This window comes from Nematolebias whitei, chromosome 4, assembly GCF_014905685.2.
Source record: "Nematolebias whitei isolate Nwh7 chromosome 4, NemWhi1, whole genome shotgun sequence".
NCBI classification, from domain to species: domain Eukaryota; kingdom Metazoa; phylum Chordata; class Actinopteri; order Cyprinodontiformes; family Rivulidae; genus Nematolebias; species Nematolebias whitei.
Window position 1 is genome coordinate 259,889 of NC_056501.1, and position 19,261 is coordinate 279,149.

Genomic DNA, 19,261 nt, shown 5'->3' on the forward strand with positions numbered 1-19,261 from the left:
AGTTAGTTAGTTAGTTAGTTAGTTAGTTAGTTAGTTAGTTAGTTAGTTAGTTAGTTAGTTAGTTAGTTTGTTTGTTAGTTACAGTGTTTAGTTCATTTACAAATTTAACAAAGCTGTTGTTAACACCAAAGTCCTTCATGGCTCAGAGGACTGCATCCACAAAGGTTTTATTCCTGTTCTGTAGTACTGCTGCTTTCTTTCTTACTTAAAGGGTTAAGAAGTGCAGTACAACATCCATGATAGATGTATTATTCTCCTTAATGCATAATTGATGGACATTTACACATCACGCTGCCTCAACAGAGCAGAAAACATAATCATGGACTGTTCACACCCGAATTTTGAACTGTTTGACTTGTTACCTTCAGGGAAACGCTACAGGTGCATCAGAACAAGAACAAACAGGTTCAAGAACAGTTTTTTCCCGAAAGCCAACTCACACATGCACTGATTTAATCATCTAACCTCCCAAACCCCTGGACTTCTACTGTGCAATACTACTGACATTTCATACTCTCAGTCACCTTAACTACCTCACTAATATCCATAATGTGCAATACAATTGTGTAATACTTGTATTTTTTTTAACTTTCATTATTATATCTATATTGCGTTACATTTTTTATATTTTTAGTGTGTGTTTAATGTGTGTTTTCTTAAGGCGTGTTTTTGCACTGGAAAAAGGAGTGGCTCTTAATTTCATTGTACTGTGTATAATGACAATAAAGGCATTCTGATTCATTCTGATAATTCTCATGGCCTATGACAATGGACATGTATCTACACTGGTCCTGTTAGACCTCAGTGCTGCATTTGATACTGTTGATCATAATATTCTATTACAAATATTGAATATGATATTGGAATGACAGGAATGGCTCTAAATTGGTTTAAATCTAATTTATCTGATAGATTCCAATTTGTAAATATAAATAATGAATCTTCGTCATACACCAAAGTTAATCATGGAGTTGCTCAAGGTTCAGTGCTTGGACAAATACTCTTTACCTTGCATATGCTTCCATTAGGTAAAGTTATTAGACAACATGGGATACATTTTGATTGTTATGGTGATGATACACAGTTATATTTGTCCATGAAAACCAATGAATCCAATCAGCTACTTAGACTACAAGCATGTTTTAAAGACATATAAACATGGATGACTTTGAATTTTCTGCTTTTGAATACAGACAAGACTGAGGTTTTGGTTTTTGGACCTGAGCATCATAGGAATACATTTTTCAGTCTTTCGTTCTTCTTGGATGGCATTAATCTGTCCTCCAGTTCTAATGTTAAAAATCTTGGTGTTATTTTTTATCAGGGCATCTTTTATCCCCCACATTAAAAACGTTACTAGAGCTGCCTTCTTCCACCTGCGTAATATCACTAAAATTAGAAACATATTATATAAAAATGATGCAGAAAAACTGATTCATGCATTTGTCACGTCTAGACTGGACTATTGCAATGGTTTATTATCTGGGTGTCCAAATACTTCTTAAATACTTAAAAAGTCTTCAGTTGATCCAAAACGGTGCTGCCAGAGTCTTAACTGGAGTTAGCAGGAGAGATCATATCTCTCCTGTTTTAGCTTCTCTCCATTATGGGCGGCTGTGGCTGAGTGGTTAGAGCAGTCGTCCTCCAATGCAAGAGTTGAGGGTTCGAATCCACCAGCAGTCACATGCTGAAGTGTCCCTGGGCAAGACACTGAACCCCTCATAGCCTCTGATGTGTGTCCCATCGGTGTATGAATGTGATCTAAAGCACTGATTAGTCTCTTTAGAATGATTTGTTCAATTATCTTTGTAGAGATCTAGTAGAGAGCTGTATGAATGGGTAAATGAGGGCACAGATTGTATTGTAAAGTGCTTTGAGTATCTTGAAATAAGATATAAAGGCGCTATATAAGTACCGTCCATTTACCATTCCATTGGCTCCATGTCAAATCCAGAATTTAATTCAAAATCTTAATTCTAACCTACAAAGCTCTCAACAACCTAGCTCCATCTTATATTCGAGATCTTATTGTTCCATACTTACCCAGACAGATTTTTTTCCCCAACAGAGCACTTTGCTCTCAGATTGCAGGCTTACTCATGGTTCCTAGAGTTTTCAAAAGCAGAATGGGAGGCAGATTTTTCAGTTATCAGGCTCCTCTCTTGTAGAACCAACTTCCAGTTTCTGTCCATGAGGCTGACGCATTGTCCAGTTTTAAGACTGGGATTAAGATTTTAATTTTTGATAAATCCTATAATGAAAGTTGGCTTGTTATGCTGCTATAGGCTTAGACTACTAGATGACAAATTGACCTCATTTCCTTAAATTAATTGTTAAAATTGAATAGTTTTCATTTGATACCATTTCTATTTTAACATGTGATTCTTGACCTGCTATTGTGTATCTGTTTCTACCAAACCCAGCTGGTCGAAGCAGATAGCCACTTGTCCTGAGCCTGGTTCTGCTAAAGGTTTCTTCATCATGATGGATTTTTTTCCTTTCTACTGTCACCTTCATGCTTGCTCAAGATGAGAGTTCTGTGATGGAGTTAAACTCAATGTAGTCTGCTCCTCAGATAAAGTCTTAAATTATTATTTTTATATTTGGATGTTTCTGTTTACTTATTTTTACATATGAATGTTTCTGTTCAGTGCTCTAAGATGACTTCTGTTGTGACTTGGTGCTATATACTGTAAATAAACTGAATTGAAAAATTGAACCAGGTTTCTTTATTAGGGGCTGTACCACAGCACATTTAAAATTAACAGGGACTACTCCAGACAACAAACTGCTGTTAAAAGGGCAAGAACCAAGTGTCCAAATTAAGGAAAAACCTTTTTAAGAAAGTGTGGTGGAAGAGCATCACATGGAGAACCAGAGGGCCTAATCTGAGAGACCATGTCTTCTAAAAATGACACAGTTACCAGCTCAAACTGATTGAAATGCGGAGAGCAGGAGACACACACAGAGGGGTTAAGAGTCTGGGCGTAAGATGGAAGCCCTTATGGAGGTAACCTTATCAATAAAAACTGCATAGAATTATTGCACAACTGAGTGGATGCTTCAAAACTAGCAATCTGTGGAGAGTTAAGAAAAGAGTCAATGGCATTAAAAATAACACAAGGGTTGTGGCTGTGAGATAAAATCAAGTTAGAAAAATATTCCTTCCGCTCTGCGATATTCCTGTCTGACAGCTCGAGTCATTCTGTTCTGAAACCAGGGTTCACATTTAAGTCCAGGCTGTTTGGTCTTTAGAGGAGCCACAGTATCCAGTACAGTCAGACAGAATGAGTGGAGCCAAGAACTAAGCTCCTCAGCATCAGTTGAACAGGTGGACAGAGCTGGCAGAAAACCTCAGTGAACTGGCCAGCAGTGGAGGGGTTAATAATCTGACAACTCTGAGCAGGTGAGTTTTAACAGAAGCATAAGTGAGGACAGTCTGGAATATTACAGGCATATGATCAGAGATTACAGTCATACATTTCCAGATTAGACACAAGTAATCCCAAAGAGAGCACAAGATCTATAGTGTGACCTTTATTGTGTGTAGGACCAGAAACAGAATGCACCATATTAAAAGAGTTGATAATATTTAAAAAATATTTTACCAGAGGTTTGTCTGGGCAACAAACATGGACGTTAAAATCACTAACAATAAGGACATTCATTCATTCAACCTTTATTTAAACAGATGTCACATTGAGCCTCTAAGACTCATTTACAAGTGAGACCTGTTTGGATAGACAATAAAAAGTGATGAAAAATAACACATAGGGTTTGGAGACAAAAAAAAAAATCCCAACACACTTTTAACCTCTGTTTGAAGGTCAACAGTGTCCATCCATCCATCCATCCATCCATTTTCTTCCGCTTATCCGGGGTCGGGTCACGGGGGTAGCAGCCTAAGTAGGGAGGCCCAGACTTCCCTCTCCCGAGCCACTTGATCCAGCTCCTCTGGGGGAATCCCGAGGCCTTCCCAGGCCAGCCGAGAAACATAGTCCCTCCAGCGTGTCCTGGGTCTTCCTCTGGGTCTCCTCTCAGTGGGACGTGTCCGGAACAGTGTGATAATGAAAAAAAAATCTCACACACTAGCACATAATGACATGGTCATATCCAGTCACCATCTCAGAAAGAAATTCTGAAAAGTCACTAATAAAATCCTTATTGTATTTGGGTGCGCGGTAGATGATAGCACAGAGTGTCAGGTTAGAACCGCCCACTTCAAAGGAGGTCAGCTCAAAGCTGATGAACTGACACCGTTTAAAACATTGTTTACAACTAAAAACATTTTTATACACGGCTGCAGTTCCTCCTCCCTGGCCCGATTATCGTGGGAGTTAAAATAAGAGCAACCTGTTGGCAAAAGCTTTGACAGAGCAGTTGACTCAGCCTCACTGAGCCAAGTCTCTGTGATGCAGAGGGAGTCTAGGTTATGGAAGCTGAAGAAATCTCTCAGGATGAAAGTTTTATTGACCAGAGATCTGGCCTTTACCAAGCCGATCCTGGCTGAAGCTGCAGTGAGGTTGTTGCACTGAGGGAGGGCTTGACTCAGCTGTCTCAAGTTCTGTGGGTTTGCTCCGCACCTGCTGAGCCGGGGCGGGCAGAGGTGCCGACGCCGGGGGACATCCACCCCAACAGCATGAACCAGGCAAGCATCCACCAGCTCCAGAAAACATCAAGGCAAAAACATGCCAGGAAACACCTCAGAGACTGAATGGAAACTTTTGGACTCCAACAAAAAGGCTTTCAGCTTCACCAGGTATCCATCCTGTCTACCATGGTGGCGATGACATTTCCTTCGGTGGGGCAACGCTGGAGCCCAGCACAGGTGAGCTGGAATTCTCGATAGCAGCTGGGGGGAAATTTTATGTTCCCATGTGATAAAGGTAGCCACATTGTTGATAAATGGTCTTAGGTCCAATAATGTTTGGTGATCATATACCAACAGTGACTTAACTTCACTCAAAAACAAGAGAATAACAAGTAGAATTAACAGTGAGAGATGACCTGCCACATACACCGGCACCAACTTCAATCACCAGACCAGATCAGATCAGTCTCAGCTGCTCACCATGAGCGATTCCAGGGTCAACACCCGATAAGAAGTCATTTATGTTTGCTTGCTTCCAACACTTAGATAGATTTGCAAATCAACCTATTATCCACCATCAGAAACAGATAAGACCAATGAGGTCACACATAGTCATCCCACTGATACACTCTGATAGGCTGTGCCCATTCCGGATGGGAGGGCAGAGCCAAGGGCCAACATAAGCTGGGGCATTCTGTTGCACGGGGCATCCGCTTCTGGGTTAAGATGGGTCGGATGGACGCCTCAGCGCTGAGCTTGTAACTTTTCCTGCCTTATCGGCATTAAATGGTAAATAAAATTGACCTCTCTTGATATTGAGTTTGTGTGAGTTTCTTCTCCACCTGGGAACAAAAGAACCGGAAGGGTGCCGTGGTCGGACAGCTGACACTGCTCAGTTAATGGTGTAAGCTGGAATGTTAAATATCTTAATAGTCCAGTAAAATTCCGAAAGATTATGTCACACGTAAAACAGCTAAATACTGATATTGCCTTTTTACAGGAGACTCATGTGCATTTTGCAGATACTCAAAAATTTGTTTAAAAATGGCCTGGTCAGGTGTTTCAATCTAATTTTCAATCCAAATCAAGAGGGGTTGCTATTATAGTTGGTAAACAGGTGCAATTTACAGCCTTGAGCGTACATGCTAATAATGCTGGGTGGTATGTTGTAGTGGTGGGGGAATTGTACATGCTGCCAGTGATCTTGGTTTTGGTGTATGCTCCTAATTGGGACGACTCCACATTTTTTAAAAACCTCCTCTCAAGCATACTGAATATGTCAATACATAACCTTATACTTGGTGGTGACACAATTGGTGTGCTTTCATCCCATGACCGTAGTTAGATGGGAAAAACTACTCTGATTAAGTCTGCCCAGCTAATCAATTCATTCCTTAAATCATATGGCGTGGCTGATGTGTGGCACTTCCATAACCCTACTACAAGATTATACTCATTCTTTTCTCCAGTCCATAAGATGTATTCTCAAATTTATTATTTTTTTCATGATAAACACATTTTGCCTTTAGTGGAGGAATGTGAAAATGGAGCTTTGGTCATCTCGGACCATGGTCCAGTTATTATGAAATTGTACATCCTGGTCACAAAATCAGTATATCGGCCTTGGAGGTTCAATTCCTTACTATTGTCCGAGGAAGACTTTACTAAGTATCTTACATCTGAAACTGATGTTTTCCTCAAAACTAACCGGACACCAGGAATGCCACTCTGTGCTGTCTGGGAGACATTAAAGGCCTACCTGAGGGGTCAAATAATTTACAAACAAACAAACAAAAAAAAAAAAAGAAGCGGTTGGTGCAGCTAAACCAAATAAGGGATGAGATACTGCAATTATCTGTACTGTTTTCTAAGCTTTTTTATTGTTTTCTATTGAATGGATGTACACGTTTTATGTTATATTTTCATTTTTACTTTATTTATGGGAGTACACATGTTTTATGTAATGTTTTCATTTTTACTTTATTTTACTTTATTACTATTCGCACCTTTATGTCGAAACAAATTCCTAGTTTGTGAACCTCGTTCATTGACATGGCAATAATAAACTGATTCTGATTCTGATTAAAGAATATATCCACTCCCCCTCACTAGATCTAATAAAAAAATGTGTATTACTCCAAATTGAGTTTAATACATTGTCCACTCAGCAGGCAGAGTATTTAATTTCGAAATCTAGACAGGGTTACTACGAACACGGTGAAAAAGCTGGGTGTCTACTTGCACATCAGTTGCGGCGACAGTCAGCCAAACAAACAGAGCAATAAATAATGAACAGGGAGCTGCCATGATAATGCTGAAATTATAATAATAATAATAATAATAATTGTTTTATTTAAAAAGTTCCTTTCAGGACACCCAAGGACACATTACAGTAAGAAAAACAGGAATAAATTGAAGTATAAAATACATAAAGAATATAAAATACATAAATAATATAAAATACATAAATAATATAAAAAACATACAACAAAGTTAAGGATAAGCAAGTCTAAAGAGATGTGTTTTCAGAGCAGTTTTTAATAGAGAAAGACAGGTGGTGTTTCGTAAGTCAGGGGGTAGAGAGTTCCAGAGATGGGGGCAGAGCAGGTGAAGGCCCTGCTCCCCATGGTGGAGAGGCGGGCAGAGGGTACATGGAGGTGTAGTGAAGAGGAGGATCTGAGAGAGCGATAGGGGATGGAGATGTGTAGGAGGTCAGATAGGTACGGAGGGGCAAGGTTGTGGATAGCTTTGAAAGTGAGATGAAGGATTTTGAAGACGATGCGTGATTTAACCGGGAGCCAGTGGAGCTGCTGCAGAACAGGAGTGATGTGATTATAGGAGGAGGTTTGAGTTATGACACGGGCAGCTGAGTTCTGGACCAATTGGGGCTTCTGGAGAGATTTGTTGGGGAGGCCATAAAGAAGGGAGTTGCAGTAGTCAATCCGAGAAGTCACAAGATGTACAAGAAGGCACAAGGATGGCTGTGGAGCGGGGTGTGAGAGAAGGGCGGAGACGGTTAATATTTCGGAGATGGAAATAGGCCGACCGAGTAACATTGTTGATGTGTGAAGTGAAGGAGAGAGTGGTGTCGAGGATGACACCAATACTCTTGAACTGAGGTGAGGGGGATAGCAGAGAGTTGTTAAGGGGGATGAGAAGATGTTCTGATTTTGAAATAAGAGTTTTTGGTACCAACAAGAATGATTTCTGTTTTGTCACTGTTTAGTTGTAGGAAATTGTTAGAAAACCAGTGATTTAGCTCATTGAGACAGTCGGTGAGGATGGAGGGTGGGTGGGTGGAGTTTGGTTTTGTTGACAAGTAGAGCTGTGTGTCATCAGCATAACAGTGAAAATGGACACCAAATTTACGGAAGATGTGACCTAGAGGAAGGAGGTAAATGATGAAGAGGAGAGGTCCGAGGACAGAGCCTTGGGGGACACCCGTGGAGACGGGGGAAGACTGGGAATGAAATAATTTAAGCTGAATGAATTGAGTGCGGTCAGCGAGACATGATTTGAACCAGTCTAACGGAGTACCTGAGATGCCAATGGAGGTTAGTCTGTTGAGGAGGATTGAATGACAGATTGTGTTGAAGGCAGAACTTAGATCCAGTAGGACGAGGATAGACAGAAAAGCAGAGTCAGCAGCAGGAAGAAGGTCGTTATTTTTATTAGAGGTGTTTCAGTGCTATGGTGGGGGCGAAAACCAGATTTAAACTCTTCATAAATGTTGTTGGATAGGTGAGAGTGAAGTTGACTAGCAACGGCTTTTTCAAGAACTTTGGAAATAAAGGGCAGATTAGAGATTGGACGAAGATTACTGAAGTTGGTAAAGTCAAGACCTGGCTTCTTGATGATGGGGGTGATGGCAGCAGATTTGAAAGCTGTGGGAACAATGCCAGAGGTTAGGGAAGAGTGGATGATGTTAGTGATGATGGGGAGCAGAGACGGGAGACAGGATTTGACAAGAACTGTGGGAAATGGATCGAGCTGACAGGATGAGGACTTAGACTTTCTGATAATGCCAGCAATGTCATCAGCAGAGGGGAGGGAGAAGACAGAGAAGGGGAGGGAGGGGGGAGTTCAACATAGTTGCTGGGGGCGGTATTAGGTCCAAGGTGTTTATGAATTGAAATAATCTTTTCATTGAAATAAGACAGCAGAGAGTTGCAAAATTCTGTGGAAACCATGTGAGAGGGTAATGAGTTAGGAGATGAGACTGAACGGTTAAGGAGAGAGAACAAAGTCTTTGAATTGCCAACATTGGAACTGATGATGTCAGAGAAGTAGCTGGATTTGGCTTGAGAAATATTGTCCTTATACTGGATTACGTGGTTCGCATAGAGTTCCTTGTGAATTGAGAGACCAGATTTCTTATAGAATCGCTCCAACCTCCGACCTTTGGATTTCAGAGAACGGAGTTCTGGAGTGAACCAGGGTGCAGAGTTGGAGAAGGAGACAGACCGGGTTTTCAGAGGAGCGACAGAGTTAAGAATGTTGGTGAGGCTGTTATTGTAGAATGTGACAAGGTCATCTGGGTTAAAATAATTGAAGGTGAAGATGGTATTATTAATATGAGACAAAAGAATGTCATGGTTGATATTCGTAATATTACGGAAGGAAAGAGTGCGTTGAGGTTTCTCTGAAGAAAATTTAAGATTGACACTGAATGAAATCATGAGGTGATCAGTAAATGGAAGTTCATCAGAAGAACAGTTAAGAGGAGAGAGTTCAGAGCAGCATAATAAGTCCAAAGTGTGGCCCTTTATGTGGGTTGGAAAGTTAATGTACTGCTGGAAGCCACAGCTGTCAAGGCAAGATGTGAAGTCGCTGGTGAGGGGGTTGTTGTCTTCATCCATATGAATGTTGAAGTCTCCACGTAGAATAATGTTGGGTGAAAGAGCTGAGAGACGGGGGATTAGAGCAGCAAAGTCATTTATAAAAGAGTTGTTGATTTTGGGCGGATGGTTGAAAGTGGCAACAACGGTGGGGGTAGGGCCGGAGAGTAGACACACAGTGTGCTCAAAGGACAGAGAGGGAGGTGTGTGAACTGGCGTGACCTTCCAGTTCTCGCAGTGAATTATCGCGAGACCTCCTCCGCGGCCGGACTCGCGGGATTTGGCGATGTAAACAAACATTCAGATGGAAAACATCATTTTGTTGTTGCCATGTTTCTGTTAGACAAGAAAAATCCAGCTTACGGTCAGATATTAGGTCTTGAATAAGCTGACCTTTGCCAGTGAGTGAGCAAACGTTCAGAAGGCCAAATTTTACAGAGGAGGAGTTTGTAGCGACCGGAGCATTAGCCGACCGAGCTAGGCTAGCTAACATGCTACTACTGTTAGCGGCCCTATTGTGCCGTGTAGAATGCTGAGAGTCAGACCAGATGGAGTTTATGGGGTTAGACTTGTCAGCGTGGAGTCTACGGCAGGAGCCACGGTGAATGTATCTCCGGAGGATGGAAGGCAATGTCCTGAAGAGGGAGCACATGTGGCACGGCTGGTAGGAAACGAAGGCGAAGGAGCTCGACCGCTGAGTAATCGAGAAGGCCAGACGCCAGGTGGTAATGGATGAGCAGCTGGAGAGTCCAAAGCAGAGCAGGCAGCAGGTAAATCCTAATGAACCGCATGGTTGATATTGAGATGGATCAGAGACTTGGTGTAGTGGAAAAGGCAGGACAGACTGAATAAAACAGAGAAAAGCAAAAAAGCACGACAAGCAGCGGCAGCCAGGATGCGCCAGCGTTCGCTCACCGGAAGTTCTAAATTAATCCATGTTTTAGTAAATATTATCAGTCACACAACTGAGTCGTCAGCTGGCTTATCGGACAAGGACATTTTTTTGGAAATCTTGAGTTTACTTCAGTGGCTCCTGTTCTCACTGAATACCTGAAGAGGGAGTTATCTGTGGCTGAGATCAACTCCGCAATCAAAGATAGAGGACCAGCATTACACTGGGTATCTAGCTATTTAAAAGATAGGAAACAGTTTGTACAAATAAATGGTGTAAGATCTGACCTGTGCAATATCACTTGTGGAGTTCCTCAAGGCTCTGTACTTGGACCAAAGTTATTTATTTTATATGTGAATGACTTAGTGAATGTATCAGGACTCCTCAAATGTGTCCTTTTTGCAGATGACACCACTTTTTTCTGTTTGGGTAAAGATGTAAAACGGATGTTGGAATTGATGAAGACAGAATTTGATAAAATACAAACTTGGTTTAAAATTAATAAATTATCATTAAATTTAGATAAAACTAAATACATGATATTTAGTAACAAAAAGAGAACTGTTGATGATCCATTTAAAATTGAGGGTGTTGAGATTTGTAGAGTTAATGAGATTAAATTTTTGGGTGTAATCATTGATGAACAGCTAACATGGAAAAATCACATCAATTCTGTAAGAACAAAAATATCTAAATCTATTGCAGTACTATACAAAGTCAGGGAATTATTAAATGATAAAGCTCTGTACATGTTGTATAACACAATCATTGTTCCACATTTAATCTATTGCATTGATGTTTGGGGGAAAGCGTGTAAAACATTTACAAAACCTATTTTTATTTGACAGAAAAGAGCTGTAAGAATCATCACCAGAAAGCATTACAGTCACCCATCAAGCACATTATTTTATCAACTGAAGTTATTGAAGTTCCATGATTTAGTAGATTACAGTATTTTATCAGTTATGTATAGGGCTCAAAATAACACATTACCATTAAATATCCAAAGAAATTTTGTTAAAAGACAAAGTTGTTACAATCTTAAGGGGATAGACATATTTGTCAAACCAAAATTCAGAACTAGTCTGAAGGGAAGGTCTACCTCAATCCAAGGAGTTGGATTGTGGAATGGTCTAGATGCCAAGTCAATGTGTACATTTAAGAAAAAGATCAAAACTGAATTGTTAAAAAAGTATATATGAAGTAGCTTAGTGTGTGTTTTGTGTTAGAATTAGAAAAATTAGAAAGTTATTCATTTTGTTCTGTTACTTGAAGATTATTATGTCTGAAATAATTGTTTTGAAAAAAGGGGCAGATATAATAAGATTTTTTCTTTTTTCTGCTGCCTTTCATTTTAAATCTTTTGTATCTTTTTTTTTATATTGTTATGGAATTGTTTTGTACTTTTTAAAAATGAATAAACTATATACCATACCATACCATACAAGAGAGACCTGATTTCAACAAAGAAAGATGACAACAATGGACAACAGCAACAACAATAAGCAATTATAAAAAGTCATACTGCAGGGTTTTTTTTTTGTTTGTTTTTTTTACAAATAGGATGGCTAAAAGGAAAAGGTAACAAAAAAAAAAAAACAGCTAGATTCTAAGGCGAATGTAGAAAACTAAAAACAGGAACATGTCTGCATTGGTCCCTGCCAGGAGTCCAACAGATTCTTAAAGCCACTTAGAGAGGTCAAGGTTGAGAGTTTCAAATCTTTTTGTAGATGTTCTAGGAAACAGGAGCGGAGTAGGAGAAGGCCCTTTTGCCTAGTTCAGTCCTCAATGAGGGAACACTGCAGGTAATAATGTCCTGAGAGCGCACGCTGTAGCTGCACTCACGCAGAGACATGTAGGAGGAGATGTATGAAGGCAGCAGACCAGGAAGTGATTTAAAGATGAAGATGTACCAGTGGGATAGTGATAGTGTGCGTGAAGTTAATGATGTCCAGTTAACCAGTGAATACAGGATGCAGTGGTGGGTACGATAATCACAGCCAGTTATGAATCTTAGTGCACCACGGGTATGTTTACATGGACATAAGTAACCGGATCAAATGGCCGGTCGGAATAAAAGTGTGTCATGTAAACACTCCGTTCGGGTTATTTTTTGTGTATTTGGCGCGATCCGTTATAATTTGTGATCAGAACGAAACGGGTGGTTTACGCCGATCTGAAACCCGATCGGTGCGCATGTAAACGCTTGATCTGTTTGTTTTTATCTGATGGTGAAAAACTGACCTGACTGCGCATGTGCGACTTTGCCATTTCCGCCTGGCTAACGCTAATAATATTAGCATGTCAGGGAAGTAAAACTGGTCGGTGAGCGACACAACATTTCTACTAGAAACTTTTAAAGAGCTCAAAATGATCTGTTTCACCTGTAGCTCAGTCAGGGAGTGCAGTAACGTCTCCACCATCATTAAAACCTGTCGCGGGTCCATTTTGGGTGCTCAAGTTTGTTTACGTTCACCAGGAAGTAGAACTTCTTCTTCGGTGGATTTTTAAGGAGAGTTTACCACTCTGCGCATGTCAGTACTGCTGTTCAGAACAAAGCCCGCTGCATGTAAACGCTCATCATGAACAGATTGTGCCCATGTAAACAACACATTTGAATTATTCAAACAGAACACATTTCAATCCGCTCAAAGAATTCTGCGCATGTAAACATAGCTCATGATAGACAGCATCCAACATCTGCAGGGTTCTTGTAGGAGCGTTCATGTAAATAATCAGAGTCAGAGTCAGAGTCAGAGTTTCTTTATTGTCATTCGCACCTCATGTGGTACATGTGGTGGAGCGAAATTATGTACAAGGGGTCCCAGTTACATCCAACAATAAAATGTCTAAGAAAAACAGTAATAACATCTAAGATATGATCTAAGAAAAACATCAACTAAATATACACTAAGCACTCATAACATAAAACATTGAACATCAGCACAAACATGAACATGAGCATGTGAGCAGATGTGCACGCATGAACACATCAACATTGAAACAGATCAGCAGCAACATGAAACAGATCAGCAGCAACATGATATGGTTTTTCACAGTGATTATTCTAGTTAGAGATTCATGAGTCTAACAGCCTCAGGGTAGAAGCTGTTCCTCAGTCTAGTGGTTCTACACTTAATGCTCCTCAACCTCCTTCCTGAGGGGAGTGGGGCAAAAAGTGTGTGTGCTGGGTGAGTGGGGTCCTTCATGATGCAGGTGGCCCTCTTCCTGCATCTGGAGGTGTAGATGTCTGTGATGGTGGGGAGGCTGACTCCAACATCTTCTGTGCAGCCTTCACCACTCTCTGCAAAGCTTTTCTTTCTGCAGCTGTGCAGCCTCCATGCCACACATTGATGCTCGAGCACAGGATGCTCTCCACTGCACACCTGTAGAAGGAGGTGAGGACTGAGCTTCCCAGACCAGCTCGCCTCAGCCGTCTGAGGAAGTAGAGTCTCTGATGAGCTTTCTTGATCAGGCTGGTGGTGTTGTTGCTCCAGCTGAGGTTGTCATTCATGTGTACACCCAAGTACTTGTAGCTGGAGACCACTTCCACCGCAGATCCTCTTATGTTCAGGGGGGTGTAGGTGTTTTTGTTCCTTCTGAAGTCCACAATCATCTCCTTTGTCTTCTTCACATTGATGTGAAGGTTATTCTCTCTGCACCAGCTCTCCAGGTGTTCCACCTCTTGCCTGTAGCTGGACTCATCATTGTTTGTGATGCATCCCACCACCGCTGTATCATCTGCAAACTTTACAATGTGACAGCCTGGATGGGTAGCTGCACAATCATATGTGAGCAGAGTAAACAGAAGGGGGCTCAACACACATCCCTGAGGAGAGCCAGTGCTGAGGGTTATGGTGGAGGAGGAGAGGTTGTGGATCCTCACTAACTGTGGTCTGTTTGTTAAAAAGTCTAGTACCCAGTTGCAGATGGAGGAGCTTAGTCCTAGTGTGGATAGTTTGTCCATCAGGGTTTGGGGGATCATGGTGTTGAAGGCAGATGTGAAGTCCACAAAGAGCATACGGACGTAAGAGTTTTTCTGCTCCAGGTGGTTGAGTGCAGTGTGGACCACAGAGGAGATTGCATCCTCTGTTGATCGGTTCTCACGGTATGCATACTGATGAGGGTCCTCGTTGATGTTGATGGTTGTTTTGATGTGAGTCATGACCAGTTTTTCGAAGCATTTAGCGACTATCGGGGTGAGGGCCACTGGCCGATAGTCATTCAGACCAGTCACTGTAGAGCTTTTTGGGACTGGGATGATGGTGGCAGTCTTCAGGCAGGTGGGAACTGTCTCCAGGGTAAGTGAGGTGTTAAAGATGTCTGCCAGCACCTCACAGAGCTGATCATCACATTCCTTCAACACTTTTCCGGGGATGTTGTCTGGGCCAGTTGCTTTGTGCGGATTAATCCTCCTGAAGGTACTCCTTACTTCTGCTGAGCTCACGCTGAGATGCTCTTCATCCGGTGGCGAGGTGAGTCTGGTGCTGGGTGGTCTGTTCGGGTCTTCAAAGCGTGCATAGAACTTGTTGAGGGCATCAGGCAGAGATGGGTCTTTGGGGCATTGTTCACTCCTTCCTTTATAATCTGTTATGCACTTAATGCCCCTCCACATGCTCCGAGGGTCTTGTGAGATGAATTGACCCTCGATCCTCTGTGCATATGTGGCCTTGGCCCTCTTAATACCAGCAACCAGCTCTTTTCTTGTCCTACTCAGCTCCTCTGAGTTTCCAGACCTGAAGGCAGTGTTCCTGGCTTCCAGCAGGGTACGCACCTCTGCATTCAGCCAAGGTTTTCTGTTTGGGTAGCTTTTAACATTTCTGATAGTGGAGACGGTGTCAGTACATGTACTAATGTAACCCAGTACTGAGGATGTGTATTGGTCAAGATCAAGCGAACCTCCGAAAATAATGTCACCATAATCAATGGAGGGAAGGAAAGTCACAGAAACAAGGCGTTTTCTAGCATTCAGGGTATGACAGGATCTGTTTCTGAAAAAGAAACCAAGTTTAACTTTCAGTTTCTTTACCAAGTTTTCCACATGGAGCTTAAAAGAGAGATGTGAGTCGACCAAGATACCCAAATATTTATAGGAATCAACAAACTCAATTATGGTTTTATGTTTTATGTTGTTCTATGTTTTAAAAATCAAAAGACAAAAAAACCCTTTGTTTAAAAAAGAAATACAGGTGCTAATCATAAAATTACAATATCATGAAAAAGTTGATTTCAGTAATTCCATTCAAAAAGTGAAACTTGTATGTTATATTCATTCATTACACACAGACTGCTGACTTGACAGTTGTCCGAAAGACGACCAATGACACCTTGCACAAGTCAAGTCAAGTCATATTTATTTATAGAGTACAATTTAAAACAGATAGACTGTTATCAAAGTGCTTAACACTAAGGGTAACACTAAGAAATAAAAAGCAGTAAGAATATACCTTAAAAAATTAAAATAACAGCATTAAAATGAAGAGGAGGGCAAGACACAAAAATGCATTGCTAATTGATTAGTTAAACTTTGAAACCAATTTTGACAAAGTGTGTAAGAAGACCCACCAGCGCCTGTTTTGTCTAAGGAAACTCTGCCAATTTAATATTGACCGAATCATGATGACCATGTTTGATCGTGCCTTTATTGAATCAGTTTTATCCTTCTCCTTGGTGTCATGGTTTGGTCAAGCAACACTGAAAGAAAAGAACTCCCTGCAGCAGGTTGTAAAGCTGTCGTCTAAACTGACCGGAGGAATCCAAACATCAGTTACATCCCTGTACATTAGCCAGGTACAGCGGATAGCTTCTTCTGTTTTAAAATATGTTTTTCACCCCCTTCACAGGGAGTTTCAGCTTCTTCCCTAAATGTAGGACAAGACCTTTTAAAAATAGCTTTGTTCCTACTACTATTATTTGAATGAACAAGCTGAACTGACACCAGTGTTCTCAGTGTTTTAACAGATTTTTATCTAATGATAAATTAATATTTTTAATATTTTTAAACTAGTTGAATTTTAAAGTTTTTACTCTCCTCTTTTATGTCCTACTTTGTTTTGAATATGATCTGTGGAATCTTGAGCACTATTATCTGTGAATGGTTTATTTGCGGTAATCTTACTTTTTACATTGTGTGTACGCATGGATGTATGCTTTGTACCACTACAAACCAAATCTACCCTTGGGTATAAATAAAGTAACCTAACCTAACCTAACCTATTGCTAAAGATGCTGACTGTGCATAGAGCTATGTGTCCAAGCACATTAATAGAGAGGTGAAGGGAAGGAAATGATGTGGTAGAAAAAAGTGTATAAGCAATAGGGATAACTGCTCCCTGGAGAGGATTGTGAAACAAAACCCATTCCAAAATGCGGGAGTGATTCACAAAGAGTGGACTGCAGCTGGAGTCATTGCTTCAAGAACCACCACGCACAGATGTATGCAAGACAATAGTTTCAGCTGTCACATTCCTTGTGTCAAGCCACTCTTGAACAAGAGACAGTGTAAGAAGTGTCTTGCCTGGGACTGCTGCTGAGTGGTCCAAAGTTATGTTCTTTGATGAAAGTAAATTTTGCATTTCCTTTGGAAATCAAGGTCCCAGAGTCTGGAAGAAGAGAGGAGAGGCACAGAATTCACGTTGCTTGACGTCCATTGTCAAGTTTCCACAGTCAGCAAGGGTTTGGGGTGTCATGTCATCTGCTAGTGTTGGTCCACTGTGTTTCCTGAGGTCCAAGGTCAACACAGCAATCTACCAGGAAGTTTTAGAGCACGTCATGCTTCCTGCTGCTGACCAACTTTACGGAGATGCAGATTTCACTTTTCAACAAGACTTATAACCTGCACACAGTGCCAAAGCTACCAGTACCTGGTTTAAGGACCATGGCATCCCTGTTCTTAATTGACCAGCAAACTCGCCTGACCTTAACCCCATAGAAAATCTATGGGGTATTATGAAGAGGAAGATGTGATACACCAGACCCAACAATTCAGAAGAGCTGAAGGCCACTATCAGAGCAACCTTGGCTCTCATAACACCTGAGCAGTGCCACAGACTGATCAACTCCATGCCACGCCGCACTGATGCAGTAATCCAGGCAAAAGGAGCAACAACTAAGTATTGAGTGCCATACATGCTCAAAATTTTTATGTTCATACATTTTAGTTGGCCCCCTCCCTGGGCTGCCACCTTACCGTGGTGGAGGGGTTTGATTGTCTCAATGATCCTAGGAGCTATGCTGTCAGGGGCTTCACGTCACTAGTAGGTTCACCCAAGGCAGACAGGTCTTAGGGGAGGGACCAGACAAAGTGCAGCCCAAACACCCCAATGACGAGACAAATGAATGGACTCGATGTACCCTCGCCCAGACGTGGGTCACCTGGGCCCCACTCTGGAGCCAGGCCTGGAGGTGGGGCAAGTGGGCGAGCGCCTGGTGGCTGGGCTTTTACCCATGGAACTTGGCCAGGCACAGCCAGAAGAGGAGACATGGGTCCCCATTCCCATGGGCTCATTACCTGTGGGAGGGCCAAAGGGGTCAGGTGCAATGTGGGATGGGTGGTGGCTGACGGTGGGGACCCTGGCGGTCTGATCCTCAGCTACAGAAGCTAGCTATTGGGACATGGAATGTCACTTCACTGGGGGGGAAGAAGCCTGAGCTGGTGTGTGAGGTTGAGAGGTTCTGGCTAGAAATAGTCAGACTCACCTCTACGCATGGCTCTGGCTCTGGAACCAGTTTCCTTGAGAGGGGTTGGACACTCTTCCACTTTGGAGTTGCCCGTGATGAGAGGCGCTGAGCAGGAGTGGGCATACTTATTGCCCCCTATCTCCGTGCCTGTGTGTTGGGGTTCACCCCGGTGAATGAGAGGGTAGCCTCCCTCCGCCTATGTGTGGGGGGATGGGTTCTGACTGTCGTTTGTGCTTATGCACCAAACACCTGCTCAGATTACCCACCCTTTTTAGAGTTCTAGGTGGGGGAACTGGAAAGTGCACGTCCTGGGGACTCCCTTGTTCTGCTGGGGGAATTCAATGCTCACGTGGGAAATGACAGTGAGACCTGAAGGGGTGTGGTTGGGAGGAACGGCCCCCCTGATCTGAACCCGAGTGGTATTCTGTTGTTGGACTTCTGTGTTCATCATGGATTGTCCATAACAAACACCATATTCAAGCATAAGGGTGTCGATATGTGCTCTTGGCACTGGGACACCTTAGGCCACAGTTCAATGATCGACTTTGCCATCGACTCATCTGATCTGCAGCCACATGTCTTGGACAATCGGGTGAAGAGAGGGGCAGAGCTGTCCACTGATCACTACCTGGTGGTCAGTTGGCTCCAATGGTGGGGGAGGATGCCAGTCAGACCTGGTAGGCCCAAACATATTGTGAGGGTTTGCTGGGAACGTCTGGCAGAGTCTCCTGTGAGAAGGAGCTTTAATTCCCACCTCCGGGAGAACTTTGAACATGTTCCGGGGGAGGTAGGGGATATTGAGTCCGAGTGGGCCATGTTCCGTGCCTCTATTGTCGAGGCGGCTTACCGGAGCTGCGGCCGCAAGGTTGTCGGTGCCTGTCACGGCGGCAACCCTCAAACCCGATGGTGGACACCGGCAGTGAGAGATGCTGTCAGGCTGAAGACGGAGTCCTATCGGGCCTTTTTGGCCTGTGGAACCCCGGAAGCAGCTGATGGGTACCGACAGTCCAAGCAACATGCGACTTGGGTGGTCACTGAGGCAAAAACACGGGAATGGGAGGAGTTCAGAGAGGCCATGGAGAATGACTTCCGCATGGCTCCAAGGCGATTTTGGTCCACCATCTGGCATCTGGGGGGGGATACACGAAGCGGTACACCACCAACACAGTTTATAGTGGGGGTGGTGTGCTACAGACCTCAATTCGAGATGTCATGGGTCGGTGGGCGGAATACTTTGAAGACCTCCTCAATCCCACTAGC

General features: G+C 42.5%; 1 protein-coding gene across 1 annotated transcript in view; it reads right to left on the minus strand.

Moving 5' to 3' along the window:
- The window catches only part of slit3 (slit homolog 3 (Drosophila)), a gene marked incomplete in the record, with an annotated part of 622,921 nt that overhangs the window by 226,868 nt on the left and 376,792 nt on the right, over positions 1–19,261 (minus strand).